The sequence below is a fragment of the Pelobates fuscus genome, chromosome 9 (assembly GCF_036172605.1).
Source record: "Pelobates fuscus isolate aPelFus1 chromosome 9, aPelFus1.pri, whole genome shotgun sequence".
Taxonomy (NCBI): Eukaryota; Metazoa; Chordata; class Amphibia; order Anura; family Pelobatidae; genus Pelobates; species Pelobates fuscus.
Genome location: NC_086325.1, coordinates 64,746,306 through 64,766,702, shown reverse-complemented (window position 1 = coordinate 64,766,702; position 20,397 = coordinate 64,746,306).

Sequence of the window (20,397 nt, the reverse complement as noted above, 5' to 3'; positions counted from 1 at the left end):
AAAACCAGTCAAGTGGCCCATTGCGCCACCAAATCAGTTCACCATCCATGCCCACCTTTTCCTGGTTTTATAATGGATATTGATGTTATGCTAATCCGTAGCTCTTTGCCATACCCGCTCCTTCACGGCTCTGACTTTCAATGTTGTCAGAGCACAGGCTGAGAATCTCTGAGCCTGTGCTCCGACTCCCTAACTGAGCACCGGAACCACGAGGGAGAGGATATGATCTGACTGCACCTACTGCTGGTGGGCACCAGTGGACCACCAGCGAATTGTTTAAATTAAATATGCTGGTGTACCCAACTTGTGAGCTGTGTTGGCCGCCGGGTGCCTCTGTTGTCATGGCACCCTGCGTGACCGCACAGCTTGCCCACCCCAACGGCTGGCCCTGCTGACACACACTGACGTTACTACTTAGACATCCCTCAATATTAATACAGACATCAGAGTAAACACCAATAAACTGTGGAAACAGAGCTGATCCCCCCACATTTATAAAGGTTTGCTTAGAGGATTTATTGTAAGATTAAATCATGCCTCTCTCCCCCATGCTCTGCTCTGTAGGCTGGGAGGAAGTGAAGAGTAATCACAGTCTCCCAGCACAACGCCACCTGTGGCTGCATGGGGAACAGCTGTTTAATGTAATGCTTGCAGGACGGCCAGCTGCCCCATGACCTCTTTGTTTCCGTCTCTGCAAAGGGCTCCAGGCACTGCTTGTTGTGAGTGTGAGCCACTGTAAATTAGGGGCAGAGGGCAGAGGGCACTTGCACTGCGGTCAAGACGGGTCTGGGCAGGAGGAGAGTGCAGTGCAATCAGTGAACTCCCCTCCTGTGGGTCACCAGTAGACTGGTGCACCTGCCCAGGATCAGAACCGGTGCAAGGATTTTTGCCGCCCTAGACAAAATATAAATTTGCCGCCCCCCCATGTGACATCACAATGCCCCACCCATATGATCTGCCATATGAACTGACGCCAGTGCTGCACACAGTGTGTGTTTACATTAAAAAGCCTGCAGGAACCAGCTATAGACACCACAACCACTTCATTAAGCTATAGTATCCCTTTAATGTGAGGTAAATTATAGATTAGTGTCACTAATAATATACTAGATTGCCTACTTACAATTAGATGAGGATGATGATGGGCTGCAGTTTGGCTCCACTGATCTGGTGTAGAACAGGATCTCTGGAGGCTGTTTGCAACTGTGGTCACAAAATTCAATGTTCTGGGAGAATTAGAAGCAGCTCCATTTTTTGGGCTCAAGGTCTGGGCCCCAGGGCCTGACGGTGGGTATGCCCATAAGGCCCACTCATAAGTCCACTTATATGTTCCACCCACCCATGAGTTCGCTCACAGGGAGTGGAGTGTGTAGGGGATGTGTTATGAGTTATTGTAGAGGATCTAATATGTGTGCTTATGGTATGTAGTGTATAGGGATACCAGTTTGTGCAGGTGATGCAGTGTGTTTGTGTGTAGTGGAAGCAGTGTGTATTTGTGTATAAGGGATGTATTATGTGTTTCTGGTTGTGTGTAAGGGATGCATTGTGTGAATCTGTGTTTGTATGCGTAAGGGATGCAAGGTGTGTGTCTGTATGTGTGTGCATTGAGTGTAAGAGATGCATTGTGTTTCTGTGTGTATGTAAGAAAAGCAGTGTGTGTGTGTTTGCATTGTCTGTTTCTGTGTATGTGTGCAAAGGATGCATTGTCTTTGTGTGGAAGTTGCATTGTGTGTGTGTGTAATGGATGCTTTGTGTGTTTCTCTGTGTGTTATGGGAAGCTGTGTGTGTGTGCATAGTGAAAGAGCTCCTGTCTTGCCACCTGTCCTATAGAGCTGTCCTTCTGTCCCTTAGAGCTTCTTTTCTCTTCTTCTTACCTCCACACTTATTCCCCCCTCCCCTCTTCTTACTCCCCCCTGGCCCTCTTCTTATTCCCCCCTCCCCTCTTCTTATTCCCCCCTCCCGTCTTCTTATTCCCCCCTCCCCTTCTTCTTCTTCTTACATCCCCCCTTCTTCTTACCCCCCTTCTTCTTACTCCCCCCTTTTATTTTTACTCCCCCTCTTCTTCTTACTCCCCCCTCTTCTTCTTACTTCCCCCTCTCTTCCCCCTCTTCTTCTTACTTCCCCCTCTCCTTCTTACTCCCCACTCTTCTTACTCCCCACTCTTTTTCTTACTCCCCATTCTTCTTACTCCCCACTCTTTTTCTTACTCCCCATTCTTCTTACCCCCTATTTTTCTTATCTCCCCTCCTTCTTACTCCCCCATCTTCTTACTCCCCTTCCCCCTCTTCTTCTTACTCCCCCTTCTTCTTACTTCCCCTTCTTCTTCTTACCCCCTCTTTTTCTTATCTCCCCTCCTTCTTACTCCCCCCTCTTCTTACTCAACCCCTTATTTTTCTTATCTCCCCTCCTTCTTACTCCTCCCTCCCCCTCTTCTTATTCCCCCTCTCCCTCTTCTTACTCCAGCTCCCCCTCTTCTTCCCCTTTTTCTTATCTCCCCTCCTTCATACTCCCCCCTCCCCCTCTACTTATTCCCCCTCTCCCTCTACTTATTCCCCCTCTCCCTCTTCTTACTCCCCCTCCCTCTCTTCTTCTTACTCCCCCCTCCCCTCTTCTTACTCCCCCCCTCTTCCTTCTCCACCTCCCCTCTTCTTACTCCCCCTCCCCTCTTCTTACTCCCCTCCCCTCTTACTCCCCCTCCCCTCTTCTTACTCCCCCCTCCCCTCTTACTCCCCCTCCCTCTTCTTACTCCCCCCTCCCTCTTACTCTCCCCTCCCCTCTTCTTACTCCCCCCTCCCCCTCTACTTATCCCCCCTCTCCCTCTACTTATTCCCCCTCTCCCTCTTCTTACTCCCCTCCCTCTCTTCTTCTTACTCCCCCCTCCCTCTTCTTACCCCCTCTTCTTACTCCACCTCCCTCTTCTTACTCCCCCTCCCCTCTTCTTACTCCCCCTCCCCTCTTACTCCCCCTCCCCTCTTCTTACTCCCCCTCCCCTCTTACTCCCCCTCCCCTCTTCTTACTTCCCCTCCCCTCTTCTTACTCCCCTCCCTTCTTCTTACTCCCCCCTCCCCTCTTACTCCCCCCTCCCCTCTTCTTACTCCCCCTCCCCTCTTCTTACTCCCCCTCCCCTCTTCTTACTCCCCCTCCCTCTTCTTACTCCCCCCTCCTCTTACTCTCTCTCCCCTCTTACTCCCCCCTCCCCTCTTCTTACTTCCCCCTCCCTTCTTCTTACTCCCCCCTCCCCTCTTACTCCCCCCTCCCTCTTCTTACTCCCCCCTTCTTCTTACTCCCCCCTTCTTCTTACTCCCCACCTCCTCTTACTCCCCTCCCCTCTTCTTACTCACCCCTCCCCTCTTCTTACTCCCCCCTCCTCTTACTCCCCCTCACTCTCCCCCTCTTCTTACTCCCCCCTCCCCTCTTCTTACTTTCCCCTCTTCTTACTTTCCCCCCTCCCCTCTTCTTACTCCCCCTCCCTTCTTCTTACTCCCCCCTCCCCTCTTACTCCCCCCTCCCCTCTTCTTACTCCCCCTCTTCTTATTCCCCCTCCCCTCTTCTTATCCCCCCTCCCCTCTTCTTATCCCCCCCTCCCCTCTTCTTATTCCCCCCTCCCCTCTTCTTATCCCCCCTCCCCTCTTCTTATTCCCCCCCTCCCCTCTTCTTACTCCCCCTCCCCTCTTCTTACTCCCCCCCTCACCCTCTTCTTACTCCCCCCCTCCCCTCTTCTTACCCCCTCCCCTGTAGCGTGGCCGAGCTGCTTTCCGGTCCGCAGTGCCCGGCCGGAGTGATGGGAAGGTGCACACTGAGTGTGCACTTCCTGTCAGTCCGGCCGGTTACAGGAAACAGGAACTCTGCGCGGAACAGGAGTTTCTGTTTCCTGTAACCGGCCGGACTGACAGGAAGGTGCACACTCAGTGTGCACCTTCCCATTACTCCGGCCGGGACCGCGGACCGGAGACCAGCTCGGCCACGCTACAGGGGAGGGGAGGGAGGGGAGAAGCTGCTGCAGCCGTCTGAGCGCTCTTTACAGAGCGCTCGGTGGCTGCAGCATTTAAAGAGCCGGCCCACCGCGGCCGGTCCTAAAAGAATTTCGGGCGGCCTGGGGGGCAATTGCCTCCCTTCCCCCCTGGCCCAGCCCGCCCCTGTTAGTAACCCCCCTAACCCTTTCCAATTATTTTTCTGCCATGTTAACTAACACCAGTGCTGGAGTGCCGCCGTGTTTACATTAAAAGGCCTGCAGGGACAGGCTATAGACATCAGAACCACTACATTAAGCTGCAGTGGTTCTGGGGACTATAGTGTTTCTTTAATGTGAGGTAAATTAGTGCCACGAATAATATGCTAGATTGCCTACTTACAACCAGATGAGGATGATGATGGGCTCTAGCTGCAGTCTGGCTCCACTGGTCTGGTGTAGAACAGGCTCTCTGGAGGCTGTTTGTAACTGTGGTCACAAAAATCAATGTTCTGGGAGAACGAGAAGCAGCTCAATTTTTGGGGCCCTTTACACAGCTCAAGGTCTGGGTCCCAGGGTCCACCTTCATGTTCCACCAATGAGTTGGTTCACAGGGGGTGGAGTGTGTAGGAAATGTCCTGATATGTGTGTAAGGAATGCATTGTGTGAATCTGTGTTTGTATGTGTAAGGGCTGCAAGGTGTGTTTCTGTGTATGTACGGGATGCAGTGTGTGCGTCTGTAAGGGGTGCATTGAGTGTGTGTACAGGGTGCATTGAGTGTGTGAAAGGAATGCATTGTGTGTGTGTAAGGGTTGCATGATTGTGTGATTGTGTGTGTGTGTGTGCACGGGGTGCATTGAGTGTGTGCAAGGAATGCATTGTGTGTTTCTGTGTGTGTAAGGGTTGCATGATTGTGTGTGTGTGTGTGTGTGTGTGATGGATGTCAATCTCTCTCCCTCCCTTGTCACTCTCTTTCTCCCCCTCCCTCCCTTGTCACTCTCTTTCCCCCCCTCCCTTGTCACTCTTTCCCCCTCCCTTGTCACTCTTTCCCCCCTCCCTTGTCACTCTTTCTCCCCCTCCCCCTTGTCACTCTTTTTCTCCCCCTCCCTCCCTTTTCACTCTCTTTCTCCCTCCCTTGTCACTCTCTTTCTCCCCCTCCCTTGTCACTCTTTCTTCCCCTCCCTCCCTCCCTTGTCACTCTTTCTCCCCTTCCCTCCCTTGTCACTTTCTTTCTCCCCCGCCCTCCCTTGTCACTCTCTTTCTCCACCTCCCTCCCTCTCTTGTCACTCTCTTTCTCCCCCTCCCTCCCTCCCTTGTCACGGTCTTTCTCCCCCTCCCTCCCTCCCTTGTCACTCTCTTTCTTCCCATCCCTCCCTTGTCACTCTTTCTCCCCCTCCCTCCCTCCCTTGTCAATCTCTTTCTCCCCCTCCCTCCCTTGTCACTCTCTTTCTCCCCCTCCCTCCCTCCCTTGTCACGGTCTTTCTCCCCCTCCCTCCCTCCCTTGTCACTCTCTTTCTTCCCATCCCTCCCTTGTCACTCTTTCTCCCCCTCCCTCCCTCCCTTGTCAATCTCTTTCTCCCCCTCCCTCCCTTGTCACTCTCTTTCTCCCCCTCCCTCCCTCCCTTGTCACTTTTTTCTCCCCCTCCCTCCCTCCCTTGTCACTCTCTCCCCCTCCCTCCCTCCCTTGTCAATCTCTTTCTCCCCCTCCCTCCCTTGTCACTCTCTTTCTCCCCCTCCCTCCCTCCCTTGTCACTTTTTTCTCCCCCTCCCTCCCTCCCTTGTCACTCTCTCCCCCTCCCTCCCTCCCTTGTCACTTTCTTTCTCCCCTCCCTCCCTTGTCACTCTCTTTCTCCCCCTCCCTTGTCACTCTCTTTCTCCCCCTCCCTTGTCACTCTCTTTCTCCCCCTCCCTCCCTTGTCACTCTCTCTCCGCCTCCCTCCCTCCCTTGTCACTCTCTTTCTCCTCCTCCCCCCTCCCTTGTCACTCTTTTCCCCCCTCCCTCCCTCCCTTGTCGGTCTCTTTTTTCTCCCCCTCCCTCCCTTGTCACTCTCTTTTTTCTCCCCCTCCCTCCCTACCTTGTCACTCTCTTTTTTCTCCCCCTCCCTCCCTCCCTTGTCACTCTTTCTCCCCCTCCCTCCCTCTCTCCCTCCCTTGTCACTCTTTCTCCCCCTCCCTCCCTTGTCACTCTCTTTTCTTCTCCCCCCCCCCCCTCCATCCCTTGTCACTCTCTTTTTTCTACCCCCTCCCCTACCTCTGTTGTAGCGTGGCCGAGCCCTGTATGGTCTGCGGGTACAGGGAGCTTTTGTTTCCTGTACCCGGCCAGACTAAAAGGAAGTGCACACTCAGTGTGCACTTCCTGTTAGTCCGGCCGGGTACAGGAGACAGATGCTCCCTGTACTCGCGGACCATACAGGGCTCGGCCACGCTACAGTGAGGGAGTGACAGGAGGGAGCGCTGAGCCCTTCCCTCCTGTCAGCCCCTCTCCTCATGCTGCGCCCGGGCGGTGCGCCCTCATGGACGCACCAGCCCGGGCAAAGCTGCAGCCGCTTGAGGCTCTCTGCAGAGCGCTCGGGCGGCTGCAGCATGAGTGGGGCCGGTGGAGCTGGGGGGGATTTCCCCATAGCCTGTCCCCCCCGCATGATTTGCTGGGGGGGATGCGTCCCCCCCATCTCCCCCCCCGGTTCCTACGCCCATGGATTGACCGTAGTCCTAAACCTGAATAGGATAATCCAAGTATGAATGTGAAACTGGAGTGGGTCTGGGACGTTCTGGGAGAATGCATCACGGGTGGCACATACAGCCACATGCTGAAGTACTCTAATACAGCCTCCATTTAATAATGTGGGATGCACATTTCAAATGTTTTTTTTTTAATTTAAAGATATTTTATTATTTTCATATTTTTTTTATTTATTGAGATATATATATGTTTTGTATATGATATATTTTTTGGTAACTCTTTTGGAAAAAATTTAAAAAAAAGATTTATCCAAAAATATTAAATCATTTAAAAAGATTAATCAAAAATATTAAATCGATGCCATAATCAGAAATGCTTAGACAAACTTTTATGCAGACTTTTTCTAAAGTGCTCTAGAGCTGAAATCTTCGTATGTCAGAAAAGGGCAAAAGTCAGAGCTATCACACCAGATTTGAGACAGCTGGTGGGTATGAGTGATCTATGCATGTATTTATATATGAATGTATATGATTGTCTGTGTATGTATGATGATGACAATAATGTGCTGATGTCATCATCCCCCTTTGGGAGCCCTGTGGCTACAGGTTCACACAGTTATGTGTCTCTTTGGGGTAAATCAGTTCTATTTTTTCAGCAGCAGGACTGTCAGCAAAGAGCTAGGAAGAGGAGAAATTGCCGAAAGAATGTGTGGGATGTGTGTAAATGGGGCTGTGTGCATATAATCAGCTGTAATTTTATTGAGCAGACATATGCTAGTTGTAAATGATGCAGAAGTTGGGGTTATATACATAAAGTGAGCATATGCTGCACGTATTCAAGCATTAATATATTGTTACACATCTTGCGCAAAACCCATTGTATACATTTTTGTCCTATTTCCTTGTACACCTTCCATACTTGGTACATTGCTGCTAAAGTAAAAGGCCTGTTTGTCTCTTTGTACATTTTCTGTCTGTCTCTGCGTACGTATATTTTTATATGTCTTTCTGTCTCTATGAACGTATGTCTGTATGTCTGTCTTTGTATATATTTTTTGCATATGTATGGGTTTTCTCTAGGTGTGTATGTTTGTCTGTGTTTGCATGTCTGTCTTACTTACTGCCTCTGTATCAATGAATGAACATCTGTTCCTGTGTATCTTACTGTCTGTCTGCCCCGATGAATGTATTTATACGTGTCTGTCTCTTTGTATCTACATGTGTCAATCTGTCTGTCTCTCTGTATATATTTATGTTTTTTTGTCTGTCTCTACGTATGTATGTGTAACTATATGTCTCTATGTGTATCTATGTCTGTATATACACATCTATCTGACTTACTGTCTCTGTGTATGTGTGAATGAATATATGTGTCTGTGTGTGCATGCATGTCTTTATGTTTTTCTCTGTGTATGTATTTTGTCTTACTTTTTATGTGTATGCCTGTCTCTTCATCAGATATATGATTCTCTATACAAATTCCCAGTTAAAGAGTTTTCACTTCTAAATAAATATCTCCCAATGCAGGCAACGATCACAAACTATCAGGAAAGGGGATATGAAGTGGCTGTCTAACACATTTAGTTGATGCAATCGCAATCATATGTTTGTTTTTGATAATGTTTTTACCATTACTACTTCTGGGGAAAAAGAGGAATTATGCAATCAAGCTTAAGCAATCACAATCCTTCCAAAGACGAGCTATTGACAAATGGAACCATTAGACTCCATGAGCAAATATAACACAAACATGGACTTGATAAACGACAGATCACTTGTTGTCATTCTTTATTTTAAAAGTGCAGTGGTACATACACAGATTGGCAATGACATATGGTGCAGAACAGAATGAGTGAAAAACAGGCGTATAACTAAAGCATAAGATGTCATGATAAGCTGCACATATTTGAAAGTGAAAATAAGACGATTCACACATGTCTAGGTGCAGATGAAACACAAGACATCAAAACGTGAGAAATTACAGACATGTAGAGTATAAGATATGCATATGTTTTAACTAACATGCTAATTTAACTCATAGGAAATCTACATGCCTTTTAGATATCCACTGAGACTATAGACATTGCTATACTGCCGTTTTACTCAAGATAAAATAAAATTAAAATAAACGGAAGGGGGTTAAACAGAGTGAAAAGAGTAATAGTAGTGGGTGGAATATCAAACTTTACAAATACAACGGCGTCTGCCAATATTGAATGAAAGCATATCTCAGATGGTGGAAGTGGAGCCCAGATCAGCTGATCCCCGTGAGCGTTAAGATTGGAGTGCTTGGGAGTGTTTGCATAGCAGTGTCAGAACAAGGCTACCTTCCAGGCCCAGCCTGCATGAGGGGCCAGCATCCTTGAAACACAGTCCTGGGAACACATATGAGCCAAGGATTTCCCCCACTGGGGGCAGTCGGGAAAACACGATGGGATGCACCACTGTCAGCTGACAATCTTTGGCCCATGTGGACGATGCAGGGGCACTCGGCCCAGGCAGACGGGTCACAAAGTGAGTAATCACTTGTGGAGTTGCGTCACCTGGAGGGGGTCCTGCAGGGCCGGACTGGCCCACCAGGGTACCGGGAAATTTCCCAGTGGGCCGCAGCACCTGGGGCTGGGTACACAGCCCTAATAATCATCAGGCACATGTCATTCACATGATTTTCACCCCCAACTGTGCCAGCCTGTGTCAGTCCGAGGGCAGTAATGAGGGAGGGGCTGGGGGCTGATGTGGCCGCAATTACTCTGCTGGCGGCCGGAGGGAGACCTGTCAGTCTCCCTGCACAATTTACAGCAATTAAGGCCGCATGCCCCTTCCCCGCACATAAGCCCTGCCTCCCAAACACAAGCCCCTCCCCCAGACGGAAGCTGTTGACCTTGCTGGAATGAAGAGGCCAGACATTGACACCTTCACCTACCAGTGCCAGGAAAGCTTTGTGTGTGTGCTAGTGAGTGAGCTTGTGTGTGTGTGTGTGTGCATCTGCTAGTGAGTGAGCTTCTGTGTGTGTGTGTGTGTGTGCATCTGCTAGTGAGTGAGCTTCTGTGTGTGTATGTGCCTGCTAGTGAGTGAGTTTGTCTGCTGGTGAGTGAACTTCTGTGTGTGTGTGTGCCTTCTAGTGAGTGAACTTGTGTGTGTGTGTGTGTGTGTGTGCCTGCTAGTGAGTGAGCTTGTGTGTGTATGTGCCTGCTAGTGAGTTAGCGTGTGTGCCTGCTAGTGAGTGTGTTTGTCTGCTGGTGAGTAAACTTCTGTGTGTGTGTGTGCTAGTGATGGAGATACTCTGCGTGTGCATCTGCTAGTGAGGGAGCTTCTCTGTTTGTGTGTGTGTGTGTGTGCCTGCTAGTGAGTGAGCTTGTGTGTGTATGTGCCTGTTAGTGAGTTAGCGTGTGTGCCTGCTAGTGAGTGAGTTTGTCTGCTGGTGAGTGAACTTCTGTGTGTGTGTGTGTGCATGTGTGTGTGTGTGTGTGTGCCTTCTAGCGAGTGAACTTGTGTGTGTGTGTGTGTGCCTGCTAGTGAGTGAGCTTGTGTGTATGTGCCTGCTAGTGAGTTAGCGTGTGTGCCTGCTAGTGAGTGTGTTTGTCTGCTGGTGAGTAAACTTCTGTGTGTGTGTTTGCTAGTGATGGAGATACTCTGCGTGTGCATCTGCTAGTGAGGGAGCTTCTCTGTGTGTGTGTGTGTGTGCCTGCTAGTGAGTGAGCTTGTGTGTGTATGTGCCTGTTAGTGAGTTAGCGTGTGTGCCTGCTAGTGAGTGAGTTTGTCTGCTGGTGAGTGAACTTCTGTGTGTGTGTGTGTGTGCATGTGTGTGTGTGTGTGTGCCTTCTAGCGAGTGAACTTGTGTGTGTGTGTGTGTGCCTGCTAGTGAGTGAGCTTGTGTGTATGTGCCTGCTAGTGAGTTAGCGTGTGTGCCTGCTAGTGAGTGTGTTTGTCTGCTGGTGAGTAAACTTCTGTGTGTGTGTTTGCTAGTGATGGAGATACTCTGCGTGTGCATCTGCTAGTGAGGGAGCTTCTCTGTGTGTGTGTGTGTGTGTGTGCCTGCTAGTGAGTGAGCTTGTGTGTGTATGTGCCTGCTAGTGAGTTAGCGTGTGTGCCTGCTAGTGAGTGAGTTTGTCTGCTGGTGAGTGAACTTCTGTGTGTGTGTGTGTGTGTGTGTGCTAGTGATGGAGATACTCTGCATGTGTGTCTGCTAGTGAGGGAGCTTCTGTGTGTGTGTGTGTGTGTGTGTGCCTGCTAATGAGTGAGCTTGTATGTGTATCAGTGAGCCTGTCTGTAGTGAGCATGAGTGTGTCTGAGTTTGTCGGTAGGGAGCATGTGTGTGTCAGTGAACTTGTCTGTAGTGAACATGTGTGTGTCAGTGAGGTTGTCTCTAGTTAGCATGTGTGTGTCAGTGAGCTTGTCTGTAGTAAATCTGTATGTTAGTGAGCTCTTCTGTAGGGAGCATGTGTGTGTCAATGGGCTTGTCTGTAGGGAGAGTATGTGCGCGTCAATGAGCTTGTCTTTAGTGAGCGTGTGTGTGCGACAGTGAGCTTGTGTGTAGTAAGCTTGTGTGTGTATCAGAGTTTGTCTGTACTAAATTTGTGTGTGTACCAGTAAGCTTGTGTGTGTGTGTCATTGAGATTGTCTGTCAGTGAGCCTATATCTGTGCATCAGTGAACTTAAAAACACACACTACATAGCTCAATGACTTATGAGGCTGGCATAGCTTTGTATCCCAAATCCGGCCCTGGGGTCCTGTCTTCTCCGGTAACATGCTTCTCCATGTGTTTGTCCACGGCTTAGACAGGGAGGCCTTTCCTCTGTCCTTATGCTTTAATCAGAAGCCCTTGAAGATTTCCTCAAGTCATTTCATAGTATGTTCGATATAGCTGTGTTGAGGTTGCCGAGATGGGCTCAGGCACTGCGTGTCAGGAGAAAGGGAAGTCACCATCTTGATTACTTGGAGCGCCAGAAATGCGTCGCAAATGCCACTCTGAACAAGAGGTGAGTGTGGTTTAAAATAACGAAGGACAGTTCAGTGGGGACCGGAATATTCCGCCCTGGTCAAGGAGGGTGGAGTGCAGCGGAACCATACTGCAAAACAAAGAGCGAACATGGCGTTGCTCCACGAGGGACAGGTTCAGTTAAGTATAACCTACCTTCCCCTGCTCCCACTAGACCGATGTCACCATCGGGGGTCTTTGCAAATTATGCTAGGACCCCAGACAGTGGCAAAGCCACTTTGAATTTAAAATGCATTTACATCAACAGTATTAGTTATTTCAGTAAGGGTAGAGAATTTAGGAACTCTTGATGTGTATGAATAGAATGTAAGTCATGATATTTTCCTTTGCTGTTTCCAGTGATACTGAAACAGTTGCTGGTACTTAGTGCAGGTGAGTTCCCTTTATATAGAATATTGGATTCAGAACTGCTAGGGGCACAGCAATATATACTCAATGGGCGTTTTAATGAACATGGGAATATGATACGGGGCATTTTTACATCACATCTGCCAGTAATATTGTTGTCACAATACAAAGAAATATGTGTAACCTCTGGATTAAATCCCTTTTTACTACTATTGGGTAATGCTTTCTCTTGTTACCTGCAGCTTTAGTCTTTATAAAAATAAATGTCATATAGGAGATTGAGTTTGCTTCCTGAGGCAACCCCATTATATTGGTATGCTGATGGACCAGACAAATATTTTTTCAGAAAATCAGAAATGTAAATAGAACAACTTATTGTATTTACCATGAAATTCCTGGAATGTACTACACTATGTGATATAGGATATCTTGTGTTCATCAATCAATATTTCTTTCGACACATAACTTGAGGCTTCTTGTTATAACAATAAAACGCAATAGTAAAGAAACTAAAATCTATAGATTAGGTAGAGGCCAGGAAGTTTGTTTTTTTTCTCACTTTGAACAAAGAGAGATTTAAGGGATCTTAAATGGGGATTGATAATCTTAACAACGGATGCAATAGCCCACTTAGAGCTGGCTGGAGACATCTGCTGAAGTAGCTGGGCTGACTTTACTGCTATGAGGGCTTAACTGATTAGCGACTGATATGAGAATAGGTGTTCACAGATCCACAAAATACAGGTAAAGGTGATTCTGTACCTGCTCTGCAAAAACAAACCATCCATGTCACCAAAAAACCTTAAAATATCGGCAGGAGTTATTCAGAACACAGTCACATGCCTCTACTGGTTGAACATTTGCAGTATTTTTGTCCACAGAACTAAAGATAACTGGAGGCTGTCTTCAAACCTGTTAGAAAAACCAATAATAGCTGATGTAGCAGAAACCTGGCAACCAGACTGAAGCTACGAATTTAAAAGATAGGGAATAGCTGGACAGGCTGAACTCATGAAATGTAATTAGCTGTAGAACTGGGAACACATGGAGGCTACTGGGGAACCAAGAAGGAGCAAAATATGTAGAAGTGGGATGGCTAGACCTACTATACTCCCAGATTTCATCTAATAGCTGAAAAAGGAAGTATCACAAAACGTATCTGTTCAACGCTATTGAACCACTCCTCCTCTCATGGGCCAAATTCATTGCTCGTCTGCAAGCTCTCACAGTAATTCGGACGCTGCCCACTCGAATGGCGCATCCTTATATAGAATGAATTTTCAATATGTTACATACTGTCTTAAACTGCCCACATCACCTAGGTGACTATTTTCTCCTACTTTTTGGAGTTGTAGAGAGGACGTGGACCAATCAGAAGTTAGGTTAGCTATATAATGTTTGTTAAGTCCCTTATTAAAGGGAAACTATAGGTTAATACAACATTTTATTCCTAGCACTATAGTACCCTGTAGTGTTCCCGTAGCTCACTCACACCCCCCGCAGTGCAGAATAGGTTACTTGCCTGAACCCAGTGCAGATGTCCCTCGGTGCTTGGTCAGGCTCCACCTCCGATGTTGGACGATGTCGAGGACCTAATGCGCATGTGTTGCGAGCACCTTGTTTATTCGTATATCAGTGTTTCTATAATCCTGACCATGTTTATTTCTGACTTTGTTTCTATCTTTATATAAGTTTAAGTCCGGCCACTCTAAGGCCTGGGAATACGTCTATAATTGACTCTCTATTTGTGGGTTTCCCATATCCTGCAAGGTAGGGTAATCACCATGTGACAGGAAGGCACAGAATACAAATATGAAGAAGAGTTGTGATGTATTGCCTTAGCTACATTTGTGGGAAGACTATAGCTATGATCATTCCAGAATCTTCCTGAATTGTTCTGGATAAAAACGGGCAACTGAGTGTTCAACCAGGCCCCAGGTAGAGTGCGCAGCTTAGCGGACAAAGGCACATGTATGAGTGTGGGAATGGATGAAACAGGATGGGCTGTGGTTATGTTGGGGGAGTGTTGTATGAGAGGAAGTGGGTTGTGACAATTGGGACTGACCTCAGTGCCACTTAGGAGCCAGGCCAGCAACAAGATTCTCTGCCTCCTCCTGTTGGATTTTCGGCCTGTGGGTGTCCTGGATGTTGGATCCATCCTGTCTGCCCTCGGGGCTGTTGCTGCTGCAGACGGTGGCCTCCTCCTTCCCCAGCAGCCTGGCGGTGTGGTCTCCCCCCACCCCAGCGGTCTGACTCCCCCTGTTTCTCCCCCCGTGGCACCCTCCATGGGCACCCGCCCTGTGGCTCGGCTGAGCCCCAGCTCTTCTCCTCAGGCCCGGTACAGGAACCGCAGCCCGGGCCCAAGGCTTCAACAGGTTCGCGCGCAGCCTGCTCCTTCGCCCAGTCCGTCCGCCGCCCCTGTTGGGTGGTGGCATCTGCTGTGGGCCGTGCGCTCCCCGGACGTAGTGGTTAGGCCCCAGGCCAGCCACAGCCGCCAGGTGGGGAGGAGGTTCTGGACCCCCTCATGGGCTCCGGAGGGTCTCATTGTCCCAGCCTTCCCCTCCCTCTTTTGCCCGGGCGATTTTGGGATCGCGCTGGTGTGCTGACACCTGGCCAGCGGCGTGGTCCGCCTCTGGCTTGACCAGGAATCTTGCCTTTCTGGAGCTTTTTCCCATTGTGGTGGCATTGGAATTGTGGGGTCGGGAGCTACAGGACCTTTGGATATTTTTTTTTCACTGTGACAACCTGGGGGTTGTCCAGGCGATTAACCAGCTCTTGGACTCTTCTCTTCCGGTAATGCGTCTGCTCCAGCGCCTAGTGCTCCGGTGCCTGTGTCTTAATGTGTTGTGTAGGTCCAGTTCCTCTTGGGCCAGGTACTCCAAGGTATGAGTGGAATGTAAGGCACTGGAGTCAGAGGTGGGTATCTTTGCGGGTTCGCCCGCTCGTTACAGGGTCTGTTGCGACTGCTGGAGCGCTGGGGTTTCGACGGGTATGTCGCCCTCGGCGGTGTCCTCACGCTTGATGAGTGATGAGTTTTCTGTTACAGCTCCAGGGTTGGGAGGATGTCACCAGGGCGTTTCTAGTGTGGCAGACGGTGAAGGGCCTGCTAAGGGTGCTCCCAGAGGTATGCTACTCAGACTATGAGGTGCGGCTTTTTCGCCTCGCCTTTTCGTTTGCCTCCTTTGGGGCCATGATGGTGAATTGGTGAGTACGAGTAGGTCAGCCGGTGGAGGGATCCTATTTGCGGATGTCCGGGATGGTCAGGACCTGGTGTCATTCAAGATTCATCCGTCAAAGACCAACGTCTTCGGCAAGGGCAAGTGGGTCCTGCTGGCAGCGGTCCCAGGATTGGCCACCTGTCTGGTCAGGGCGTTCAGGGAGTTCAGCGAGGTGCGGCTATTGCTGGCTAGCCACTCATGGTACACGAGGATGGGAGCTTCCTCTCCCATTTTCAATTTGTCTGGGTTTTTACACCTGGGGTTGGCTGCTCTGGGGGTGGACGGCGCACAGTTTGCTGGGCATTCTTTCCACATTGGCGCTGCGCCGGAAGCTTCTCGGCTGGGTATGCTGGATAGGGAGGTGTGGAGAATAGGAAGGTGGGACTCTAGGAGGTTTGTTTCCTATGTGCATCCCACTGTTTGAGCACCTCCTACATCCACTGGGCTCGGCAGCGTGCGGCGGTCCGGCCGGTAGGGGAGCTGCTCGGCTTTATGCCTTCGACTGTGGAGGTTCGGCGCCAGGGGCACGAGTTGGGTCCGGCTCCTCCCGGAATTGGCCAGGCTCTCTCATTTGCTGGGGGTGTCATCAGTTCTGGTCATCCCCCTGGGGGGTAATGACCTGAGGACAGTGTCGGTCGGGGGCTTGGTGGACATAGTGAAGCGGGACTTGTCCCAGATCCTTATATTATTCCCGGGAGTTTTGCATAGTGTGGTTGGAGGTTGTGGCGAGGAACTTTTGGCGGTAGTTACACAGCCGGAGTGCAATGGAGCGCTGCCGCAAATAGTTTAACCGTTGGGTTTTACAGTTCGTTGTAGTGGTTGGGGGGATACCCATTCGTCACAGGGTTTTTGAGAAGGAGGCAGCAAATTAATTTGACCTTTTTAATCTGGCCATTCAGGAGGCCTTGGTTGGTTTGGTTGGGGACCTCAGCTGATTTTAGGCTTAAAACAGCGGGGTTGTGGCGGGGGGGGGGGGGGTGTCCTTGCCAAGTAAGGGGTGGTGTTTTTTTGCAGGTTAGATGAAGGTGGGGGTAATGGCTGGGTCTCATCCTCCCCTGTCTCTTTGGTGAACCTTAAGGGGTACCAAGTTGGACGTGTCCCCACCGAGCTAAAGCCAGCTGGTGGGGAGTATTATGGTCGGGCCTCACTGAGCTAAAAGCCTGCTGGTGGGGTGCCAAAAAGGCAAGAGGAGTTTATTATGCCGAGGGGGGAGGTGAGAGCCTTTGGGAAGAAGGAATGAGTTTGGCAAGGACGTGTTGGACAAGTACTGTATGACATCATGCAGGTACTTACATGTTATTTATTTATGAGAATATTATGTAAATTTATATATTGAAGGAGTCATGCAGTTTTAATAAATGCTGTGGCCTGTTATTTCCAAGATTCGGTGTCTGTCTTTATTTGGGGGGTCGTTATGGTTTGGTAAAAGGTCATCCCATCCAATGCCCACTACGTACATACATGGCATTATTTAAGAGTCTATGGGCATACAAGAAAGATACTAATGTACTCCTCCTAGTAAAACAGTTTCTAAAGTAATGAACAATCAAACAAACAAACAAATACATTGCAAATTATATTTTGTTTTGCTGTTCCAAGAGCAATATTAGAATATTATAACACTTTGCAGTCTTCACCAAATGATGGACTACTGACAGTCTTTAGTTCTTGCCTGCCCCAGTTCTCTCACAGCACAGGTCAAAATCCTAATATTATTATTATTATTGCCATTTATATAGCGCCAGCAGATTCCATAGCGCTTTACAATATTATAAGAGGGGGGATTTAACTATAAATTGGACAATTACAAGAAAACTTAAAGGAACGATTGGTTAAAGAGGACCCTGCTCAAACGAGCTTACAGTCTATAGGACGTGGGGTATAAAATAGTAATCAAATAAGGAAAAATCGAAAGAGAAGAGTGAGTGGAGTTGGGCTGACCAACTCCCACACACTCCAAGTAGGCTACTAGAGGTATATATAAGGGGCTTAACCCCAGATAATGTCAAAAGAAGAGAGAGAGAAATGAAAACTGAATATGGGGAACACTCCCATACAGTGGGTGTAGACCAAATTCGTTTTCAAATATATACCTCAAAATGTGAAAGTCACATACAAAAGGAGGGGGGAAGGGAGAGGGGTTAAACCTTTATTGAAAAGACAAATACGATTAAAGTTAAAAAATTGGCCACAAAATGTGCCAATATATAATAAGGCCTAAAAGGTGGGCGAATAGAGTATCGTAACGTTAAATTCTAATGAGGTATATATTTGAAAACGAATTTGGTCTACACCCACTGTATGGGAGTGTTCCCCATATTCAGTTTTCATTTCTCTCTCTCTTCTTTAGTAATCAAATAAGGTCGAAGTGAAGAAAAACTGGAGGAGAGAGTAAAGTGCTGCCCTTTAGGAGAGAGCAACAGACAGGTATGTGAGGTAGTGGTTACTTTGGGAGGCCATAAGCTTTCCTAAAGAGATGGGTTTTAAGGCACTTATTAAATAATAGGGGAGAGTCTGATGGCGGTAGGCAGGCTATTCCATAGGAAGGGAGCCGCCCGCGAGAAGTCCTGCAAGCGTGAGTTGGCCGTACGTGTGCAGGCAGTGGACAGGAAAAGGTCACGGGCAGAGCGGAGAGACAGATAAGGGGTATACCTATGGATCTGTGAAGCGATATATGAGCAGCTAGAATTGTTCAATGCTTTAGAGGTATGGGTTAGCACTTTGAATCAACTCCAATAGAGTACAGGAAGTCAATGTAAGGACTGACAGAGAGGTCAGGTGTGAGAGGACAGACTAGAGAGGAAAATCAGTCTGGTGGCAATATTCATTACGGACTGTAGTGGGGCAATACGGCTTTTGGGAAGACCAATTAGGAGAGGGTTACAATAATCCATGCAGTAAATTACTAGAGCATGGACAAGCTCCTTGGTAGCATCTTGCGTAAGAAAGGGATGGATGCGGGCTTTGTTTTTAAGATGGAATCTACAGGATTTGGCAACATACTGGATGTGAGGCTCAAAGTTGAGGCCAGAATCAGCTATGACGCCAAGACAAGGCGTTTGCAAGGATGGACTTATGTGGATACCACTAACTTGAAGGGAGAGCGAAAGAGGAGGATCAGTATTAGAAGGAAGAAAGACAAGGAGCTCAGTTTTAGAGAGATTGAGTTTCAGAAATCGGGAGGACATCCAGTCAGAGATGGAAGAAAGGCAAGTAGTGACACGTTGCAGGACGGCAGAGAAGAGGTTCGGGGAGGAGAGATATATCTGGGTATTGAAACGGGACACCCCCCTCACACAATGCTAGGGGATTGAATACCCCCGAAAAACGCCACATGGCCCTCACGGACTATCATAAAAACAAAGTGGAAGTGGTATTCATACAAGAGACACATCGGCTCCTTCTTTAAAATCTAGACACTATACAAAGGGATATTTTAGCAACTACACAGAAACAATTCCAGGCCTTACGCAAAATAATCAAGAAGCTGGAAACCTTCACAGAGGGCCTGCTGATCTTAGGGGGCGACCTCAACACCTCACTAGATGGAGCACTAGACACTACATCTCAGGCCCAGACTTACCAGACCTCAACGCGGGCACTTATCCAAAAACTTCTAGACTCACACCAGCTTTATGATTGCTGGGAGTTCTACACCCTACTGGGAGTTCTACACCCTACCGAGCGGGAATATTCATACTACTCATACTCCTCATGTTCATACTCAAGGATTGATTTGTTTATCATGCCACATAGATTCTTGAACCTGGTCAGCTCATGCAAATATGACTCAATCACATGGTCCGACCACGCGCCAATCTCTCTCTCAGTCACAATCCCCTCCCTCCACCCCACCAGGACACAATGGAAACTAAATGACACTTTACTCAACCACCCAGACATACGGAACCAAATTGAGGTCTCCCTAGGCCACTACTTCAAGCTTAACATACACCCAGAATCCACATACCCCATAATCTGGGAAGCACATAAGAGTACAATAAGGGGTACGTTCATGCAGGCAGCCTCTAGACTCAAAAAGCAGAGGGAATCCCGCACACTCAGTTTAACCAGGGAAATCAGGAACTTGGAGGAAACACATAAAAACGACCTAAAACTTGCCACATACAAAGCACTGGTAGAGAAAAGGACCGAGCTAAACACGATTCTCAACATCAACACTAAACACGCTCTAGCTAAAACGAGAGGCACATACTATGCACAAGGGGGTAAATGCGGACGCCTCCTGGCCCACGCTTTAAAAAAACAAAGGGAACACACATTCATAGCAGCCATTCGAAAAAGAGGGAAAACTCTCACACTCAATGACAGACGTCCTCAAAGAATTTAAAGATTTTTACTCTTCACTATACAATTTGAGACAGACCCCTCCAGATGCAGCAGACATCCATAACTTTCTTTCTAACAGGATACACAATACCTTACCACACAATATTCGAGACTCTCTAGAAAATCCCATCTCAAGAGACGAATGCCTACAAGCAATCAAACATCTACCATTAGGGAAGAGCCCAGGCCCTGATGGGCTGACGGACAAATATTACAAGACATTTGCCTCCTTATTAGCGCCCCACTTTCAAAACTCGTTCAATTCTCTACTCAAAACTGACACCCTCCCTCCACAGGCCCTAAATGCAACAATCACACTACTTCCAAAACCTGGGAAGGACCCAAACCAATGCGGCAGCTATAGGCCGATTTCCTTGATAAACATAGACCTGAAGTTGTTCACAAAAATTCTAGCCAACAGACTCCGCCCACTGTTACCAGGACTGATACACGCAGATCAATCAGGTTTCATTCCAAGTAGGGAAGCCAAACACAACACCACGAAATTACTGAACCTCATACACAAAGCCACGAGAGAGAAATGTCCCAGTCTGCTCTTGTCCATTGATGCTGAAAAAGCATTTGACAGGGTAGACTGGACAATGCTATCACACACCCTACAATACATGGGATTTGGCCCACATTGGCTAAAATGGTTTAACGCGATATACTCGCAACCCACAGCTAATATTCGCGTCAACAGTCAACTGTCAGAGCCAGTAAAAATAACGAACGGCACTAGACAGGGGTGTCCCTTGTCGCCTCTACTATTTGTCCTGGTCCTAGAGCCCTTCCTTCAGGGAATCAGGGACAACACTCAAATTAGAGGCATCACAGCAGGCAAGGCAGAGCA